Source organism: Condylostylus longicornis, unplaced genomic scaffold, assembly GCF_029603195.1.
Source record: "Condylostylus longicornis isolate FDR11 unplaced genomic scaffold, ASM2960319v2 ptg000038l, whole genome shotgun sequence".
NCBI classification, from domain to species: domain Eukaryota; kingdom Metazoa; phylum Arthropoda; class Insecta; order Diptera; family Dolichopodidae; genus Condylostylus; species Condylostylus longicornis.
In genome coordinates this window covers 13574014-13596552 of record NW_026578007.1, presented here as the reverse complement: position 1 = coordinate 13596552, position 22539 = coordinate 13574014, and the positions used below count along the sequence as shown (strand labels likewise).

General features: G+C 23.4%; 1 long non-coding RNA gene across 1 annotated transcript in view; it reads left to right on the top strand.

The window, feature by feature from the left end:
• The window catches only part of LOC129609218 (uncharacterized), a 41247-nt gene extending 33133 nt beyond the window's left edge, over nt 1-8114 (top strand). Inside the window, exon 2 of the long non-coding RNA XR_008696938.1 lies at nt 8070-8114. This is a non-coding gene — a long non-coding RNA (uncharacterized LOC129609218). The remainder of the gene's footprint in view (nt 1-8069) is intronic.
• Nucleotides 8115-22539: the final 14425 nt, after the last annotated feature.

Below are 22539 nucleotides of genomic sequence, written 5' to 3'. Positions count from 1 at the left end.
TATAAGACCATATTACTTAAATTTCAAACATAATTTTGTTGCATTTGTAATTTTTTGAAATCTTCCCCTTGATAATATCAAACAATAAACTATAATTATTTTTCCATTCATTAAAATTTTTTTTTGTTCACAATTTGTGTGTGTGAAAAAAAAATAATTTTACATTACTGAAGGTTAAATACAAAAAATAAAATTACAACATACTTACTAAATTACTAATTTTTTTCCTAAATTTCCCGTCTACAATATAGTTAACTATTAAATATTATAAAACAATTACAAAATATGAAAGCGTAAAGTAAGAAAAAAAAATTAATTTTTCGCCGGTATAAAAAAACATTTCACGCAAAATTAGGTTAATAATTTATTATCATAACTATCTAATAATTTTCTTTTTAATTCCATCATATAATTTTAGCTATGCTCTATGTAAAAAAAAGTTTATATATGAGTAAACCAAGTAGGTAATTATTATTTCTCACGTAAAAATTGTATACTTTTAATTCGGTGTAAAATTCTGACTCATTTTTCGATCTTAAATTGGATTGAATCGAATAGACAATAGTTATTAAGTTAAGTATGTATTTAAAATTAGTATGAGCAACCACTTAAAACAAAAGCCTTTAATTTAGATAAAAAAAGTATTACTTTCTAAAAATTGTATTTGATTGTCAATAAAAAATAGATTTGATCATGTCAACTCTATTTTTTATTAGAATTTCGTAAGAATTTGTCATTCTATGGGCGAACAAATACGCCATAGCTGATTATGGGACAGATAGTGATTTTAATTACATATGTGTTGATCCTTTTGTATCTGGCTGTATTCGACCATTTACTCGAGGAAAAAGGGGAAGAAAAATTTGTTTACAGAAATTATTTGTTTACATGTACATACATTTTAGTTTTAACGAAAGTGAAGTATCTTTTAAGCATAGTTCAAATTATTTAAGTGTTACCATTATTTTTTAATGACTGCTAGAACTCGACACCATGTATGAATAAATATGTGCATATCTATATCACATACTGTTATTTCTTATCGTTACGAACGGTAAGGCAAATTTATAATAGTCTTTTGGACATACATTCGTACGTATATAAATAATAGAAGGTACTAACAGATACACGTTTAGATATGAGTCAAAATAAAATCATCGTAGACAAAATAAAATTGCAACATAGTATGAAAGGTTAATTTTTTTTTTTTGATAAGATAAGCAACCCACTTTTACTCAGTTTATTTATATATTTACCAGTATAATTTACCGATACCGATATTGTAAGAAATTATGTTTAATTGTGAATGGATATTTTATTTGATAACGTAATTAAGGGATTTAATATTATTTTGATTGATTTTCAGTTGAAAAATTATTAATTCTGTTAAATTATTTTTATGTGATAATCATTTACCATTTATTTATTATTTATTCACAAAATAAATATTTTATGAGTTTTTTAAATTTATGAAAATTCTTTTGTATATTATAATAATATTGCTGTTAAAATTTGGCCACACAAGATGGTGTTAGTTTTATGTCACTAATCTCGACTATAAGTTAACGAAAAAATTAATTGAGAATATTACGATTTTCAAAGAAAATTTTTTTCTTTTACGAAGAATTTTCCAGAGAAAATTCTAGAATTTTATTAGAAAATAAGTATATAGAGACGAAAACATCAATGTTGGAAAAATCTAAACCAAATGAAGAAAATACAAAAAAAATCAAGAAAAATATCGTATCTGTCAAAGTATTTTCTTCCTTATGTCATATTTATCTTTATCTACATAAGTACTAATTTCTGCTACACATCGCTTACCATCAGGTTCGCCACTTTTGGAAAACATGCCATATTACTTGTACAGATCACCTCTACGATTAAGTTCATTAACAATGAATTGTTTTCAAGTTTTATTTGTTTTTAAAATAATTCAACCTCTAGCTTTCATTTATTATATTTGTAATAAATTCTACTTACTAACTTATTTAAAAACAAAAATATTATTTTATAAACTTGAAAATATGCCAGTTAAATAATATTTTAAGTTATCTTACAGTTTTAATAAAAATATTTTGTTACAGAGTACTTAATAATGATAAAATTAAAAAAAAAATAAAGTAGAATGAATGAGAAAATTTTAAATACTTAAATCGTCATAAATTTTATTTTGTTTCTTTAACAAATCAATTAAACTTGTGACGCTTTTAAATAAATTGTAAATAAGTCAACATTTTTTTTTTCTTTATTAATTGTAATAAATGCAAAGAATTCTAATATTTACAGTGATAATAATTTGAATTCGTTAAATGAAATTATAATTTTAAAACTTTGTTGCTCAAAATTGTTAAATGAGATAAATGAGAAAATTCGACTAAAACAATTTAGTTATGTGAATGCGAACAAAATGTAAAACTACTAGTAGTCGACAAATGCATATGTGACTGATTGTATAAATGGTACGAAGCAGTTTACTATTGAGAGGGCAAAATTTAACCAATTTTTTGCAGCATTATATAACAAGAGTATAAAATTACTAAGCTGGTCAGGCAAAAATATTATTCTTCCGTTTACTGTTTTATATAGAAAACTCGTCGTTCCAATGGCAATGCGACAGTTCTTCGCTGACTAAAATTCGTTGACTAATTTGCAACATTAAATTTTGCAAATTTAATGTGTTAAAGAAATCGAATGTCTTGTTCAGTAAAGCTAGTACTTTAGTACCAGCTTTTCAGTACTTTAGTACTGAAGCTACTTTGGTACCAGACCGTAATATCAATTGAATAGAACTATTGTTATTAGTTAAGCACATGTTTTCCTTAAGATCAATAGTAACTATTCTTTCCAATTTGACTCCCATTATTTTTATGTAAATTATTTTAAAAAAAAAAGTTTCTTCAGATATTTTTTAAACAATAGTCAGTGTTCGAAATATTGAACCTAAAAATCAGTTCAAATAAATGAGTTTCTTTTCATAACTTAGCCAAAGTTCAATTGTTTAGGGGTTTTACTAATTTATGTAAAATTATCTAAAGTGGACTTATTTTATTTTGATTCTCACACAATTGCAAACTGAATTTTCGAAAATAAATTTTTGATACAGATTTAATAAATATGCAGTTTACATACTGTTCAATATAGTTACAATAAATTGTGTTAGGAATAAGTTGTAATATAATTTCTATTAATTTTTAATTCTTAAAAATAACAGACGAACAATATTTTTGTTAATATTCTTAAAAACCTAGTGTCTCTAGTACATGAGTTTCGACAAATTGTTTACTTTCCTTAGTTTATTTACTTTTCATAAATAAACAGTAGATTTTATTAAAATTGGGTGAAGTGATAATGAATCTTGTCTGAAAATTATATACGCTACAGTATATACTTACTTATACAATGAAACTTTGTGTAATATAGGCCAGCCAGCAAGTGTATATAAGTATTTTTATATATTGGTGGCACAAAAAAATCAATATTTAGATTTGAATTATTTTTTCGTATTAATTTATATAAAAGTATAACACTATAATTTTACTATAACGTAGCAAAATTCAATTTTTATCCTTCAATTATCAATTAGTTTCAATTAATTGTATTTATTGATTCAATTTTTATTTCAAATGTATATATAAAAAGTGTTCTTTCATTATTAGTATTTGTGCGAATAGTAATATTCTTATTTAATTTTTACAGGTTATAGTCTAACTAACATATATATATATATGCGAGTAGAATTAGAGTTTACAATTTAAATTTATGAAAAAGTGACAATTATTGGCCGATTTTATTTTAAATTGATCGTGTATAATTTACATTTACGTATGCATAAATATACTAATATATAAATATGTAATTAAGTATATTTTAATAACAGTCATTATATTGTAAGCAGAGCAGGATTATTGTATCGTTATGGGCCTTGGAGGTTTATTGAATTCCCGAAATTGAAAAAGGAGTGTATTTTACTTTAAATGCTAACCCTAAACAGATTTGCAAGTAATTAAAGAAAATATGTATATTAAGTCTGTATAATTAAAAATTTGCTGCTTCGAAATGTTACTCAAAAAATGTGGGACACGGATTTATGATTATTTTCTTGAATTGTTACAATAGTAAACAAATTTTGTAAAGGAGAATTTTGTATAGCAAACAAGTTTTGCAATTTTTGAATTTGAAATTTTGAAATTTTTAATTACCAGGGATAAGGGAGGAATTAATAGCTCTTGATTCTGTTCTTTTAATATTTAGCATTGCTTTTAGTTGTGTTTAGATCCAGCACTGATCGTTAGTTGAGTTTTGTTTAAATATTTTTTATAGTTTTTGTATTTCAATGTAAGTAATTTAAAAAATTATTAGTTACATTTTGAATGAAATGCAATGCAATATAGCAATAATTCAATTATCAAAGAATTTAGAAAGCTTAGCCAATTTAGTTGATTGAAACTAGTTTAAATCGATAGAAATGGAAAATTAAGATGATTTATGCGATCACTTCATAATTATTATAAATTCCTTTAAGTATGTAAGTAATAAAAACTTAAATTGTGTATAAAATGCAAAAAATTATGAGCAGATTTTTTAATTAGATGATTATGTTTTAAATTTTTTCTCATTTAAATGTTTAAATTGTAATTAATTTCAATTGAGTTATGTGATATCTAGATATATACATGTTATATGTTTTAACATTTAATGTCGCATGCCAAACTGATACCAAAATTCATGTAAAATTATAATTGAAACAGTTTAAGTATAGCATAAGTACTTAAATGTTTAAATTAAAAATTAATTTAAGAAAAGCAATTTAGAATAATATTTTACTTTAGATTTAAATTCAGTCATTAAGAGAGTTCTTCTTAATTTGTAATGCTAAATAGCTCAAATTGACGAGCCTCTTGAATGAAATCTTGTATTACCTAAAATTTTTATTTTACAGGCTCTTATGTCAGAGTTCGCAATATAAATGAATTATTCCAAAATATGCGTAAATATTTTTTGTGTTCTGCTATTAATAAGCAAAATTTTTGAATAAAATTTTGAATCAAACATAAAATAAGTAAATTTTCTGGACTTTGATCATTTTTATTGTTTAAGTGTATATGAATACTTATTTGTGTCCAGTATTGTTTCATAATAATTATTATTAATAGCATTTTTTAAATTTTTAAGAAAAAAGAAAAAACAAAATTCAAGATCACATTTTGCGAACTCAAAAATTTTGACGTAAAAAAACAAAATTTCTACGCCAATTTTATATTTCTGCGGGGGAATACTTAAAAAAAATGTGATCTACATTGTGGGTATAGATGTGCTAAGTATATAATAATAAACATAATATTGCCGCCTTGAAAAGTTACCATAAGTGTTCTATTATACAACAATGCTGACTATTATACGTACATAACATTGATGTATATGTATTTGCAATTCTCAAAATCTGTCTTTTAAGCCTAATTTTTTGAAATTTTGACAAGAAATTTTAACTTTTTGTTAATATTATTTTATTAGTTTTGCGTAATGAGTGAATGAGTTGTTAGGTTCTGTTTACGTATACAATAAAATTTAAAATTAAATCTAATATAAAGCCTGGTGATTGCATTTAGACAACAAACTGAAATTATCTGATGGAGCTCAGATATAATCAAAATTAAAATTAACCGATTGGTGTTCAGAATTTTTTGAAGAAATTACATGTTTATTTGACAGTAAATCTGATGAGAATAGAGTAAATTCTATTATTTTGCTTCGGACAAAGTCTTATTTCGAATAATGTTTATATATTACGAATATCATCAGATTCGGTTTAAATCTTAAATTTTGTCTTAACTATAATGTCGTAAAAGCACTTTATTGTCATATTCATACGTTAATAAGATTGTATAAAGAACAATATTGTTAGAACAGTGCATATGCCTCCCCGATCAATAAAATAGACAGTAGTTGTGCATATGGCTAGTGCACAACCGAAACACTCAAATAGAGTGGAAAAAGTTCAGAATCTATGGCAGTTAGAACTTATTCTAAGCTAGAACAAATAATATGTGTAGAGCTAGAACAATAATTATTAAGTTACTCAAATAACAAACCTATGAGTAAATATTTGCAAAAATTTCGTGCTTTAAATTTTATACTTACTACTTATATTTGACTTAGTTCAAGGCATACTTACCTATCTATAGTTAATAAATTTTTTTCCTTGCAAAATTATCATATTTTTATTTTTGTTTTTTCATTATCATTTTTATTCGGTTTTTTGCGGTTGACCCTGGTTGATGACTTCATGAATAAGTGACGACTATCTAAAATTTAAATTAAAATATTCTTAACCATTAAATAAGCACGTATGTATGAAAATGTATTTGAAGTAATTTTTTTTTTTTTGTATTTTATTGATAACCTTATCAATTGTTTGATTAAAATAATTTCAATAAATGAAAAGAAAAAATAAAACACAAAGTTTAGGGGTAAACGTTCACACTTTATTTTATGAATTTAAGGTTTTTATTATATTTTTTTATTATTATTGTTTGAAATTTTGTATATACCTATACGCAAAACAAGTATTTTATTGGGGGTAAAATTATCAAGGACATTATGTTATTGAAGTTTAAAGTTATGTAAGAATTAGAAGACGGCATAATTCCAAAAATAATTATTAAATTTGTATTTTATTCAAGAATATCTATAAGAAATTTGGAAAAGAAAAAATTAAATTGTTAATTCCAAATTGCAATAAATTATTTAATCCTGTCATGCATACACAATAAGAGTACAATATATGATTAACTCTTAAGTTTAAAGATTAACTGCTCGTAGCTGTTAGTGCAACAAATCAAGATTTTAAATTTAAAAAGCAACAGTAATGTATAATGTATACAGAATGCAGCTATTCTTTATATCTCACGCAACTGCTGTTGCATGACCTATTAGACCTAAGAGTATCTAATTACAATAATATGCCATTAGGCTTAATCAACTAAATTTTCTGAATAATGGCAACTTTATGTTTTTTTTATTTATTATTTAATTTTATTAATTATTTCGGCTTTGAAAATGAATAGCGGCTATAATTAATTATATATAAGTACGCACTCATGTTTCTTTGATAATTTGTTAATTTAAATTCAAAATATTATTGGCGATAATAGGCGGTCGTATAAATAGTATATAATCGATTTAAATAATCTTTTTTTGTTACTATAATTAGTAATTATTACTTAATAACTTTATTTACAAAAATTTTATTAGTTATAATCTCACATCCAAAAATTTTTTATAAGCAGAATATTTGCACTTTGATTTTTGAAATTCGGTAGTTAATACCGAACATATTTTGTTTCACAAGTTATTGTTCTAGAAATGCTGCAATATTATTGAATCATTTAAAAAATCAAATTAAATCTATGTACATTTCAAGAGAAATGGTCTCCCTAATGGAACGGATGTTCTCCAAAATTTTCATGTCCTCAACCAAAAAATAAGTTTTCGTCATAATGGAAACAGAAGAGAGATTTTTGTTATTATTCTATAAGGAGCAAATGATCCTAAATCACATCGCGGGGAAAATCTCCAATATTATCTGAAAAAATATTGAAATTGAGGAATAAAAGACAATTATTATGTATTTGCTTCAGTAGGGATAGAAATTTACTCATTTAAAGCAATTTTCTGGAAAGCATATTACAATTTTAATTTTAAAGTGTTTACGGCATGGAGTAAAATATCAACATTTTTTGCTATTTATTAAATGTTTTCACAATTATTCAATACGAAAATATTTGTATTCAATTGCAACATTTCGAATTAATTTCCCTTTATTTTTCATCCTTATGCACACACACACATATATATATATATATATATGTATATAAATGTGTATCTATACGCAACAAAGTAATTACTAATTTTTACTTCCTTCTATATTTCCTTCTATTTATTTATTTGTTGATAATATATTACAACTTTTGAATGATGCAAATAATAAAAAATTTTCATAATTTTGTAAAACAAATTCTAAAAAAAATTAAAATATTTTAATTTAATTTTTCTCATTATTATTTCAGAATCTTCCTGCTTAATCTGGATTCTTTATAGTGATATCATTAAAAGTAAGTAAACAAAATTACTTGCGTAGTATTTTTATATTAATAAATTTTTTTACTTACTAAATTATTTTATTATTCTTTCACATTTACTTATGTATAAATATAAGAAAAGTGTGTTTATACTCGTATAACAATATTGCACGCGTAATAATTTTGTGTCTGCCTTGAATCTTTGAGGATATATATATAAAATAATAATAGAAATAATTAAATTTTAAAGCCAACTACAATTGCAGAAATTATTAAAAAAATATACTTATTTTATGTATGTAGTTGTTCGGTGGAAATTGTCAGATTATTTTGAAATTTTTAAAATAATATTTTTTGTATGAAAGTTTATAAATTCAAAATAAGTGACCCCTTCTCTTTTATGGCATCATTCGTTTATTGAATATTTATTGCAATCATACGATAAGATTCTCATAAATATTTGTGAGTTATTCTATACATATTTCCATATTTTTAATCAAATAAAGGAAATAAATTATTCTGTTACGTAAAAAGAAGCTTCTAATTATAGAAAATTTTTTTATATATATGAACATAAGTACGTATGTATATTGAAATAATAACAAATTACCATTACAAGTTATAATTTAAATTGGTGAAATGATAAGAGAACAAAATGTGAGTGAACTGAATCACAACAACGCAATGATTTCTAATTTAAATTTCTATTGGTTCAAGTTCAAAAATAAATTATAAATTTTTCCTAATACGTAATTAGTTTTTTTTTTAATTATTTTTATAATATTAAATCTTATTTCTTTATTTATTTTTGTATAATATCGAAAATATTAAAGAGAGAAATTGTTTATCTATATACTCGTATTTAGTTTTGCGGAAACAACTAAAAGTTAAAACAAACACATTCGTATACATATGTGTTTGGTGGTGCTTTATGTATTAGAATTATTCATATAATGCAATAATTTTTTGCAATTTAGTAAACTAATTGTTACGAATATGCAGTGTTGTTAGATGATCAACTAAAAATTGCAGAAATTTAAAATAAACAAACAAAAATGTTTCAGTGCCTTTGATTCGTCTAACGCCAATTAAATTATACCATGATAATCTGAATAAAGAAGTAATTTTTTGAAATTTTTAAAATAATCCCCTTGAGTTGCATGATAGCACCTGAACCCGTTCTTTGAATTTAATCAATTACAATAGTATGGGTCTTCTACAGAAAGCAAGCAATTTCCGAAAGTTTGGTGGTGTTTGCTTTATTCGTTTTTGAGTTATTTTGCGATAAGACGAACTCAGAGTTTTATGCTGAGCTTTATGCAAGAAAATATATATTTATACATTTTCACATTAAAACTGTAACGTAATATATACTTATACATATACAAGCTTTTCTTGCATAAATTTAATTTGCAAAAAATTAATGAATCCTTGTAGTTCCAACGACGTGGATGTGTTCTTTATAAGGGTGTACTAATTCTAATCAAACAAACCTATTGGAAAAGATATTAATGCATTATTTTCTGCATAACAGAATAGCAACGATTGCAATAGATCAAAGAGTTGCAATTTTAAGTTTTAAACGAGTACAAATTAGAAACTAAACTTGTAGTTTGTAAGAAAGTTACAATTTTTAAGAAAAATAGCTTTGTGACCCAAACAATAAGAACAATAATTTAAGATGAACATTTAGGTTTATAATGCATGATTAAAGAGTTGAAAAAAAAATTTGTATTAAGTTCACTGAACACTAAAGTTTCATGAAATTTATTAGAGTTAAATTAGAATTGAAAGGTCACAATCCCTTCTTCTAATATGTAAATCGTTAAATAATTTATTTGTACACAGTATTGGCTAATGGAGTTTTAGTGATTAAAATTTTCAGATTATTAAACATAAGAGACAACAGAACATGCCATAAAAGTACGATATTTCAAACTTCTAATTTTCTAATGCTTAAAATTATTCCTTATATTTGAGTGAAATAATTATCTATACATAATTATGAAGGAAAAATATAAAATTTATTGCAAATGCTCAATACATACATATGTATGTAAGTATATATTTGGTGCATGGTTGTTTATAAGTTTGTTTACCATTATGAGTTCATATTATTAATTAAAATAGCATTTTTCCGATAAAAATGAAATATATTCTTAAAAAAAAAAAATTTTGCTATTAATTTTATTCTACAAATTTTTTAAGTCTGTTTCAATAATTTTGTCATTCGTTCTTTATTTGTTTACAAACCTATTAACTATGAATATATTTGTATCTTCAACAGGTTAAATAAATAAGAAAATATTTAGTTAGAGATTCTAAAATGTTTTACAAATATTTGACGTTTAAATAAACATTCTTTTTTGCAATTATTTCTTACTTTTATGAATAATCAAAAATTTGTAAGAAAAACGAAACGTTTTGGTTTCATACTGTGCCTTTAAAATATTTCTCACATTCCTACAGTGCCTCTTAAATATTTCAACCAGTGCCTCTAAAATACAAATAGTTTTCATACAGTGCCTCTAAAATATTTCTTATTTTAGATTTTGTATCACAACTATTTACAATCGTTTGGGCATTGCAGCTTTAATTAATGATTATTATAAGTAACATTTGTAAATTAATTATTTCGTAGAACTTGTATAAAAAATTATTAGACAAATTCGAATTTAAAATTCTACAAGCATGTTACATAAATAAATATGAACTAAATTTGTCACAAATCAAATTTTAGTTTTTAATTAATATAATTTAACTATAAATCTGCTTCAACATGTAAATTGGGTTCCTTTATTATTAAATTATTTTCTTTTGGAAGAAAATTCAGCATCGATTTAATTCCATTAAACAATGTTGAACGTGTAGTTCTAGTCGAAATGTATAGGAAAGTTGCTTAAAATTCGTTCATGTAGATGGACCATTTTTAAAGTATAGAGTAGCGCAATGTTATTGTATAAATCAGAACAATTTTTAGAAGATAATTGAATAATGAAAAATATTAGAATTTTTGTTTTCTAATACCAAATATTAAAATTCAATTCAGTTCTGTATACCTTAAATTTTGCACAAAATTTGTTCATTTTGACCGGTTATCTGTTCAGGAAATAAAAAACAAATGTTCTAAATATAAAAATGATTTTTTTTTTATATCTCTAATCTTATCTTACATTCCTTTTTTATATTTTAAATTTTTATAGAATCGGATATTAAAGATATAACATAGAATTTAATATGAAAGAAAAACGGACATAAAAGTCGCAAATTCTAAAACAAATTAAAAATTTTTAAAATAAATACTAATATTAATTTATATTAAAAATTTAAATCTTAATTAAAATGTAAATGAATCATAAAAAGGCAAAAGTGTTTTACGATATTTGTGAATCTAATGCCTCAATAATTCTACATTAAATATAATTTAGCTACTAGAAAATAAATATTGGGTACTATAACATTTCTAAGTGTTGAATAAATAAAGTAAAAAAGATTCTTACAATTATCGGACTTAATCATGTATTTACACTTAATTAAAAAGAGAGGGAAATGCAAATATTTAGGTTTTATTAATTTTCGTTTACTTAAGTAAATTTGGAAAATTGTAGTTAAAATTCACTTAAATTGGACTAAAATTACTTTTGATTGTAAGGTGACCTTTAATTTAAATCAATTTAGAAAGGGATCAGCATTAGTATTCGTAACTTGAAACTTCCAACCTCATACTGTACATATACCTGTCTTTTCCGCTATATCAATATTGATAACTTGCATACAAATTTATTATAATAATTTACAACCCCAACGTGCGTACGCCTGGTTGTTTTACAACATCAGCATTCATATAACTTGTAGTTCATACCATGTTTTTTATACTTGCCAGCGATTATTTTTAATTTAATCTATTAATATCTTCATTTTCATATGTTTTTTACTTAATCCGAATTTCAATAAGGATTAACAGAATTCAAATTGTGACCAAAATTGTTGTTAAACTTAATTTTACTCAAATTAATCCACTAAATTTAATTTAACTCTATTTTCAGATAATTGTTACATAATATTCGAATATATTAAACTTTTTAATCAAATTGCTTTTAAATAACCTTCAAATGTTCTTAAAATATTAATATAAATTTATAAGAGTAAGCGTAATTATTATACATATACACACTTCCATACACATTTTCATTCGTTCTGAAAATTGAAAATGAAATTTAATGTTTCACACTGTATGATTATGCCTTATATAATATTGTAGTATTGTACTTAATAAATGAATTACACGTGTATCATAAATTTACCATCACGATTACAGGAGAAATAGTACTTACTGTAAAATATAAATATCTGAATATAATCTGGCTTAACATCGAACTCTGACATCGATTTGTGTCCGTTAGTCCACCGATTCCTACGCCATTCTTCTCTGTAGCAATTACTCAAAAACAGAGTTTGCCAAAGCTAGAATCTAGAATGGTGGCAAGAATCATATTCAATTTGAGATCCCATTGAGACAGTAAGTAGTTAAAATACTAAATGGAAAGTAGTTTAAATCGTGTGTGCTATAGTTGTAATCTGCCATCCAAATTGTAAAATTATTCAAATACAATAATTATATGCGCACAATTGCTTAATTTGTTTGTAAGAGACCGTCACGTTTTCAACAAACTATTCTTTAAAATTGAATGAACCCTTACGAATGGTACGTATTCCCATTAAACTTTGAAAATTTGAGCAAAATTTAATTGTGGGCTTTCAAAAGAACGAGGGTAGAAAGAATGCGACTTATAAACAAAGAAAATTGGTTGCTGAAGCATGATTCTTATAAAAACTACATTGTGTTCAAAATTTTCGCCAACTTTTCGAATCACAATCTTACTACATATTTTAAAAATAAATAAATAGTATAACGGGAGGATATGATTTATTATGGCAATTTTCATAAGAATTTCAAAAATTATTCATTCGTCAACACAGTAGACATGATCAACTCTATTTATTTTCATTTTTAATCAGAAGTCAATAACTTTCAGGATACTTAAGTATAACTATTATCATTGACAATAAGATTGAAAAGGTGAATCAAAAAAAAAAATAATCGTGGTATTAAAGTTAATGACAGGAAAATAAAAACAAAAAGAAAAAACAATAAATACAAATAAAAATTACAAACTCAACAGTAAACAATCGTTTCAAGTTTATTTATGATTTTGGTGTGTGTGTGTGAAGGATTTTTTCTGTATCGTTTATTAACACGCATTTTTTTTATTTTATTCCTTTCAAAAGTCTTGAAATATCAAGGTGTAACAATTAATTTCATATAATTTGATATACTAAATATAATATAAAAGACAAGCATAATAAACAACTTATTATGTAAGTAAGTATTTGAAAGTTAGTGTCGTGACAATTAAAAAATACAGAGAGAAAACAATCTTTCATTGCTTGTTTTTTTTTTCTAATAATAAAAAATTTCTTCAAGTTTTTTTTTTAATTAAAATCTAATTCTAGTTGTATAGTAGTAACACTAGCTGGGTATTGCTCTATGCTAGTAAATTAACTTTCTCAACATAAATAAGAATTTTATGTCAAAAGTTTTAAGTATAGAAAATAGAATATTTGTATTTTTGGAACGGAATTAAGTTTTGAAGTATGTATTTATGTATGTATGTAAAAAATAATTAACTTATAGCACGTAATAGTTCAAATGTCTTTGAAAATTTTATGTTCCTTCTTTTATTTATTTTTTTATTCAAACATAATTTATATTAGAAATGAACAAAAAACTAATTTAAAATGACTTTATCGTTAATGACCTTTAATTTTCTTTTAAATGTAGAAACATTGGAAAAAATTTTCTATATTATTCAAAGTTTATTTATATACACACAAACATACTAAATTTATTTTGTGTATATTTAAGTAAGTAGATAATATAATTATGAGTTTTATTTATAAAGAACTTTTACGCGGGTGTATTTGTATACTTAAGTAAAAATAACCTCAGCAGGAAATAGTTCAAATAATAATGAGTAGATTTTGAGAAAAAACAATTATCTTCTATATTGTATTATAATATGTATTTTAAAAAAATTCATATACATATACATATACTTAAGTATTAATAGGGTAAAACACTCAGTAAAGAACCTCCCAAAGAGAAACCAGTACTTTGATTGAGTATTTAGAAAAAAAAAACATTTTAATTGCTTGTAATATAACAGAAGAGAAGAAAAACACCACTTTGCACAGTTATTGCACATTTTTCCATGTTATTATCGTAATCTTAAAGTCATGTTATTCCGAAATTTTAACAGATTATAACTAATATTAGATATGCGTGACAAAGCCGTTGTTCTGAAATTTCTGAATTTTATATTTAATAATGTGCCTTTCTGACAAATGCAGCAAGTTATACTTAAATTATTATACTTAAATTATATAAATTATAAAATCAAATAAGATTGACTTGAAGCCATGGTAAATCGGAACCTGTTGATTTGTCAATATCGTCTCCATACAAATGTTTTGTCTGTGCAATGTTATATAGCAATGCATTTAGCGTATCTAAACACGTATCTTAATATATATGTATATAAGGTAGCCTGACAAATTAGTGAAAAACTCTTTCTTACACTTTTTTATTTTCTTATAATTCAATTTTTTAAATTTGCATAAGCATATGTATTTCATTTTGTTCTTTGTAATAATTAAGACACAATATTATAAAATTTAAGAATTTTAAGAATTCACTTTCACTTTTATTTTAATATTATGCCATATTTATTCATAATTCAAAAATATCAATGAAAATATTAAATTTTCTTGAAATGTTATATTATGCCCCATTTATATCGAACAATAACATTATATTTTCATATCATAAAATGTCTAGAATAAATTTACATAAGTACAATATTGAATTAAATTTTGTATAATTAAGTAATAATTTAGTTATAAGTGTATTATTTTTTTACAATATTCTTTTGAAGAAAATCCTTTAAAATTAAAATAAAGTCATATAGGGTAACTGGGTCGCATACAATATTTAAGCAATTTTTATAAAAAAATTATTTATAATAGATAATATTTTATTTATTTTCAATTAAATTTTATTAGAATAATCAAATTTTAATATCGTAAATTTATCACTTATTCATTAATATAGTAAATTAATCCCTTCCAATTATTAATTTCACTTTGTGTAAATTAATAATTAAATAATGCAAAATTATGTGCCGCATCTCTCATTTCTTTATTTGTTGTGAATCGAAAATGCTCTTTGACAGTAGAGCGTTTTAAGAATTTTTTTTTTTTCATTTTTTTTCTGATTTTCAATAATTTTTCGATCGTATTTAAGTAAGAGTCTTGTAAATGTAAACTAATGAAGGAAAATTAATTCTTTTTCGAAACTAGTATATTGAAATTAATTTTCGGAACATTCAGGAAAATATTATATGCTTTCTGTTCTCAATAACTCGTACTGTAAAATTTAATGAAATTTTAGGAGAAAATTACACTATGTTAGGAGTTGCTGTTACGGTATGTAATTAAGTAGATCGCAATTTTTATTATAATTGTAAAATCATATAAATCTTATATACATGTTTGTATATTTAATATCATCTAATATTTCTTAATCAATACAAAATATAGTATTTAATAACTTCTTCGATATAACAAATTGTGCTATGAAACTAATTACAGTGTAATTTAAAATATACGTAAAATATTGTATTTGATCTTCCGTATAGTTCAAGGGGTTAAATAACGTAATATGTATAGGAATCTGTAATACACTAACAGTAAAACAATATAAGTACATATATGAATTATTTAAAGTTCAATCTTAATTTTATGTTATGTATACAAAACATATTAAATGTAAAGATTAATTGAAATAAACAGCAGCGACAATAAATTTTTTTATATTGTCTTTATTAATTCCTGTAGTGTGGAAATAATATTTTTTTTTGTTTTTGTATAATATTATTAATTCTTCTTTTTGAAAAATCATCTCTATTCGGTGAGAACATCAAATATTTTGCTTATGTGTAAGGTTAAGACAAATGAAAAAGAGACTTATGTAAGTAACTTTGATAAATTTGTACTGATGAAAGATAAAAGTTAATTTTGACATAATTTATGACAAATAAATTTGAACGAATTGCATTTTAATTTTTTAAAATGACGTTGTTATATCCATAATTGGAACAAGTGTTTTTAATCAAATATTTCGTTAATTTGCGAACAACAGACATAAATAAAAAAAACTGAATTTGCGAGTTAAAAATGTCATGCGAATGCGAAAATTTTCAATTCATTTATTGTGCAAGAATAATGAATGAAGCAAGAGACTTCTTACATTATGGTATCTAAAATTTTGTGTCCATTAAATTTTGCACTATATTTGAATTTGGCCAGCCTCTAAAATAACAGTGAAAGATTATTTGCTTAACAAATTTAAGCTTGTTAGATAAAATTTAAAATGATTTATGAGAAATTTTGTCTACATTTTTAAGCCCTACTATTTCAATTAAATAAATTCTAAATAATGATTAAAGGTTTACTTATTTAATTTTAAAATCAGATGTCATACTTAATCAAAATTACAATATCATCCTTCATTTTAAGTAATTACTATACTATTGCAGTTATCTTATAGTAGTGCTGTTTTTAAAATTTTCATTAAAGATCTCTGTAATAAAATGAACTGAATTTTATTTTTTAAATGGTCAGTGATAATAATTTAAAGTTAAATTTAAATTTTCTGAATTATTGAAACACTTGCAGAGAAAAATTATGTTATATTTTTTTTAAAAGGAGGATATTTTGTATATTTGAAGGCTTGTCCTGTGTTTTTCTATTTGTTCAAAAGAAAATGAAATTTTAAATCTGTTTAAGTACTTATTTCCTATAATCATGTATGTAGGTACACATATATAAGGAAGAAATAAATTATTATTCCCTCTAAAGTGGCATATACTAGTCATATAAGTAATAATTTCAATTATAATAAATTAAGTAATTAAATAGCTTAAGTAATTATGATATTCAATTAATTATTTCTCAACTATACAACACTTTTTTGTTAGTAAATTCAATTATATAGAATAGTGGCAATTCCAAATATTTACCACAATATAGATAAAGTTAATAATGTTATCTATAGAATGATACTATAGAAATTCTATAGTATACTATTTAGCATAATTAAATATTTAATGAAAGTAATTAATTTTCACTTTGATTCAAGATCTATGAGAGGCACATTAATAATTATTAAATATTTTTTATCTTATCTAATAAAAAGAAATATTTCCAGTACAAAACAATTATAGAATCAGAAATATAACATAAAATTCTTGTAATAAGAATCATTCGCTTGCTATATCTGTACATATTTTGTTAATGAATTTTACGTAAAAAAATTTGCAAATATTTGCATATTGAAGACATATAATTATCTAAGAGTTTAGTAAATTTTTTTTCAATATTACGAGTATAAAACATGCCCGGATGTTAATTTTTCCTGTATAATTGAGTTTTACTTGATTGAGGTTTCATTTCTAATTTAGCATTAATATGAAAAAATTTGGAAAATACTTACATATGCATTTTTCAATATGAATTCGGTTGATGGACATTTTTGGGTTCCTTCTACGTTTAATTGAGTCTAAAATTAACTCCAATTCTTATATAATAGTTTCGAAATTTTCATCGGATATTTTAGCAAATTCACCTTTTACATTTTGTCTTTATCTAACATTATTATTGTTATAACTTTAATTATTACTAATTAAATAAAATAATTACACTAACGTTTTCAAAGGAAAATATGTTGTGTTAATACCTCCTTAAATAATTAAAAACTCCCTATAGTAGTAAATTTATTTCCTTTTCCTGCAAAAATTAGTTATTTCCCAACGAATACAGAACCAGAATCAATTGAATAAAATTATTGTAAATCTTATCACTGTCATTTTTACTTAGTAATAAAGCGTCTTTCTCAAATTTTTTGCTATGGTTTACTTAACAAAAAAAATTGTAAAATATAAAATTATAAAATTATTCAAATGAAACAAAATAAACTGGATTTAAAATTCTCTTATAAAATGCAAATCAGTTTATAAAATAAACGTGTTTTCTTGCAATTTGAATAGATTTAGAACCATGATCCATGTTGATAAACTCAAAGAATTCTTAGAAATTAAATCTGAAAAAAGCTTCTTGTTTCTAAATGCAAATGTGTACATATATATGTATGATTTTATTATAACTTTTTGTCATTATCATTAATTTTGTATAGTTGTTATATCAATATTTATATTAAATAATATTAAATGTCATAAACATAAAACAACACAAACAACACATATACACATTTGTACACGTACATTGTATATGGTTGGAATGGACTGATAAAATTCTTGAGATTGTAATAATAAAAAAGCTTACGTATGTTATTCTTAAGCATGTAAATTCGATTTAAATTAAATTTTAATTTCATTACGGCGGCAATTACATGCGCAATTATAAAGAGTCTTTGTTTAAAATTTAAATTTTTCAGATTATTTTCATTATTAAATTTTTGTTATTAAATTTCCTGTGAGAATAAATAATTGGATATTAAATTTAATATACTTTTAGACTCAGTTTAATTTTAAAACGTAGTCTTATGTATTTTAATAGAATAATAACAGTTAAGGAGATGTTAAATCCCTTCTTATTGAAGATTGAACTAATAGTAATATAATAGAGAAATTAATATAGTGAGTTTAAATATAAATAGATGAATTTTTATAGGTGAGTGTAGTTGCGTGTGTTGGCCACAAAATAAATTTTGTGATAAAATTATGTTTTATATTTAATATATTTTTAAAATCAAATTTTTTTTAAAGATTTAAGAAAATAGCAAATAATTTTGTAAATGCAAGGGCATTTTTGAAACCTTTAAATTTAAAATTTTTACACTTTTAGCCAAGTTCTGTCAGTGTTTATTTAATGTACCTTATTTAATTTAACTATTTAATTTACCCCATCAAAATTAGTAATGATAATTTTGATTTAGAATAAATTGAACTGAAAATAATTGCAATCAACCTCCTGTGTGATATTTTTGATTTACAGGCGTGTACGTTTATATTAATTGCATTACAATATAATTTTTATTTTCATCAAAAAATTTCAATGATGGTGGTAATACCATTTATTATTCAAAAAAACTAATTTTATGCTTGACCTAAAAATATGCAAAATTTTCTTTTAACTATAAATTTTACTTAAATTTTTTTACGCCAAAACATATGCAATTTTTTTTTAATTTTTCACAATCGAATGTGGTGAATAAAAAAAAATGTTTTTTTATGCCGTTAAAAGCGTTATATTAAAAAAAAAAATTTTAAATTAAAATAAGTGGGTTGGTTTTTGGTTGCATGCAATGAAAATTAATTTGATATCCAGGAAAATTGATAAAAAAACAAGATCTAAGAAGAAATTATAGGCTCCATGATTGATAAAAAAATGATTTAAGATCGATGGACTCAAGACAAAGTGGACTGAGGGTTAAAATAGTTTCATAAAAGAAAGTACATATTTTTAATTGTACTCAATTTAAAATATGTTCGTACTTGGAGAAAAGATGGATAACATTATTAGTGGTACGAGTTAAGAGTTTAATTAAAAAAAACATTTTCTCCTTGAACTTGACTCGAACAAATGACTTAGTGTTTTCTAGATGGACACTCTTCCAACTGAGGAGGGTATGAAGCAATTAACTTTCGTCTTACGTTTATCTTTGATTAAAGCTTAATTCCTTTTGCTTCAACACTTCTAAAATGAAATAAAAATTATTAATAATTGTATAAATTGAAATTGGTATTAAAATTATTTATATTTTCTTATCTCTTGTTAAGAGATATTCTTTTTATCTCATATCATCAGCAAAATTTTATAATAAATAATTTTAATTAATGGTAATTTTGATTTTAATTATAGAATCACTGAAAAAGGGAAAGAATTAACTTTCATAAAAATTTAAATTTTAAAATAAAATATGCATTCGCGATTCATTTTACATTCATGCAATTATATTTAATATTGCATATAATACAAGTGTTTTAACATATTTCGCATACTTTCTGAGAAAAATATGCGCAGGTTGCAGACAATTTTACATTTAAATTATTTATTTGTTTCTTTGTTTTATTCAAATTGCAATAATTATTGGAACTAATTACGTATTTCTTAATTTCCAACGCATGTCTAGTTCTTAAAATTTATTAATAATAAGTTTTACTCTTAAATATCTTCGGTATTAAGTAATAACCATATAACACACTTCTGAATAATTGTACTATAATTGTCCATTTTCTCCATGAATTTTTTGTGTTTTAATTTTTACTCAAAATTTCTATAAAATTTTATTCTTTTAATAAATTTTCTATCTTATCTTTATTATTTAAATAAAAATTTAGTGACATTTCCCAAATTATGGTATGCTATTGCATAAATTAATTCAAAAACATAAGTACTTAATTAAAAATTAATGTAATTGGTAGTAAAGTAAATAATGTATTTTAAATAAATACGGCTGTAACTGATAATGGAACTGATAATGAGGCCCGAAATTGTTCTTAAATAAAAAAATTATTACATTATTTCAGTTAATATTGCTAAAACTGTTAATTTTTAATTATAAAATTAATTAATTTTCGATATTTCGTTAATATATTAATAAATTAAAATCAGAAGTATGCATTTTTCCTTTCAAAATTTAAATTAAAAGCTAATAAACCCATTATAACACTAGTGTCGCTTTTTACGCAATCAAAACCACAAAAAATATAATATGGTATATATACGTTAAGTGCTCTAAATTGATTATTTCTAATTCCCATTGAAATATTGTTAACCTTTTGTTAATGTATTAAAAATTCATTGTCAAATATGATTTATAGTATAGCGTAAATAAATTATAAATCAAAGTTTTAAATAAATATAAATTTAAAACTTTTAAAATGTACACCTTTCAATATACAAGTTAATTGATAAAATATACACTTTGTTATTTTAAAATTTATGAGTACAATAAATATATATATAGTAAGGATACTTATGTAATTATAAAGTATTAAGCAAATATGGATAAAGTTTTGAGTACGGCATTGTCTTGAAGGTTTAAATAGCTTAATAGCTTTTTGTTTTTTTATTAATGAACTTTTTAATTTATGAAAATGATTTTTAAAAGCAAATAAAAATTTAAATGTATACAATTTATGAAGAACTGTTATACATATACATATATATACATATAAAGGAACGTAAGAGAATTTAAAAAAAAATAGTGTAATCAGAAATTTTTTTTTGATTTTTGCATTAAGATGTTTTGTATATCATTTATACAATGAAAATTATTTGCATAATTTTTATGACTTACGAATTCTTGAGGTCGAATATGATTGACTTTGCGTAAAATCCCGCTCGGCAATCCATGCGACGTCCGCTCTCCAAATTGTTTTAAAAGAAAGCCCCAAGATTATTAGAGTTTCTTTGTTGCCTCAAGAAGTTTTAAAAAAATTCAAAGCCTTAGTATTTTAATTTTAATATTAAAAATAATTTTAAATTTAAAGAAGTAAAAACGTTTTGGTCGATCTTGAACGAATGAATAACACCCTGCTGCACAATTATTCACTAGAATATCAAGGCTATGTCTGAACTGTGACTGTACATATGACTGAAAAGTTTCAAGTAGCTGGCTCTTAAAGATTGTGTGAAGCTATGTAAACTTGTCCTAAGCTATTCTTCAAGGACATAATTAAGCTATAGTGGGGCATATAACTGCCCATAAGTTATAAAATAAGCTTCTAGGGCTGGATGATAACCACCTGAACCCGTTTTTCTAATTTCTGAAATTTGAAGGTGTTTAATTCAATCGTTTTTGAATTATGGTGCGATCACACAGACAGTCGGGCACTAACATAACATTCACTAACGTGTGTAGGGTGTAAAAACGGGTTTACTTTTATCTTTTCTAATAAAGCAACTAAAAATATTTTTCATGAATTTTTTTTCTCAATTTTTCAATTTAATTTTTCTTGGCAATTCAATTGTATTTAAAATTTTTGCTATACTCGTATAGTGTTAAAATATTTTTCTTATTTGTAACAAAAGCAAATAAAAACGAGACTGCACATATAACAATTTTGAACCCCATAAAAATGACTACTTTTTTTTTTAATTGTATATAAGAGAAACGTGCATAAGAAGAGCTAGTTATAAAAAGATATATGCAATTTATTCATAAAGCCCAAAAAATGAATTAATTTTTCACGAGTTCAGCCTACAACTACCATTTTTATTTGAATTTTTTCCGTCTTCCCGTCCTTCACCTAACCAATATCATGTCATCTTACTTACAGAAATCCATTGTATAGTAGCTCCCAATCTCTGGCCA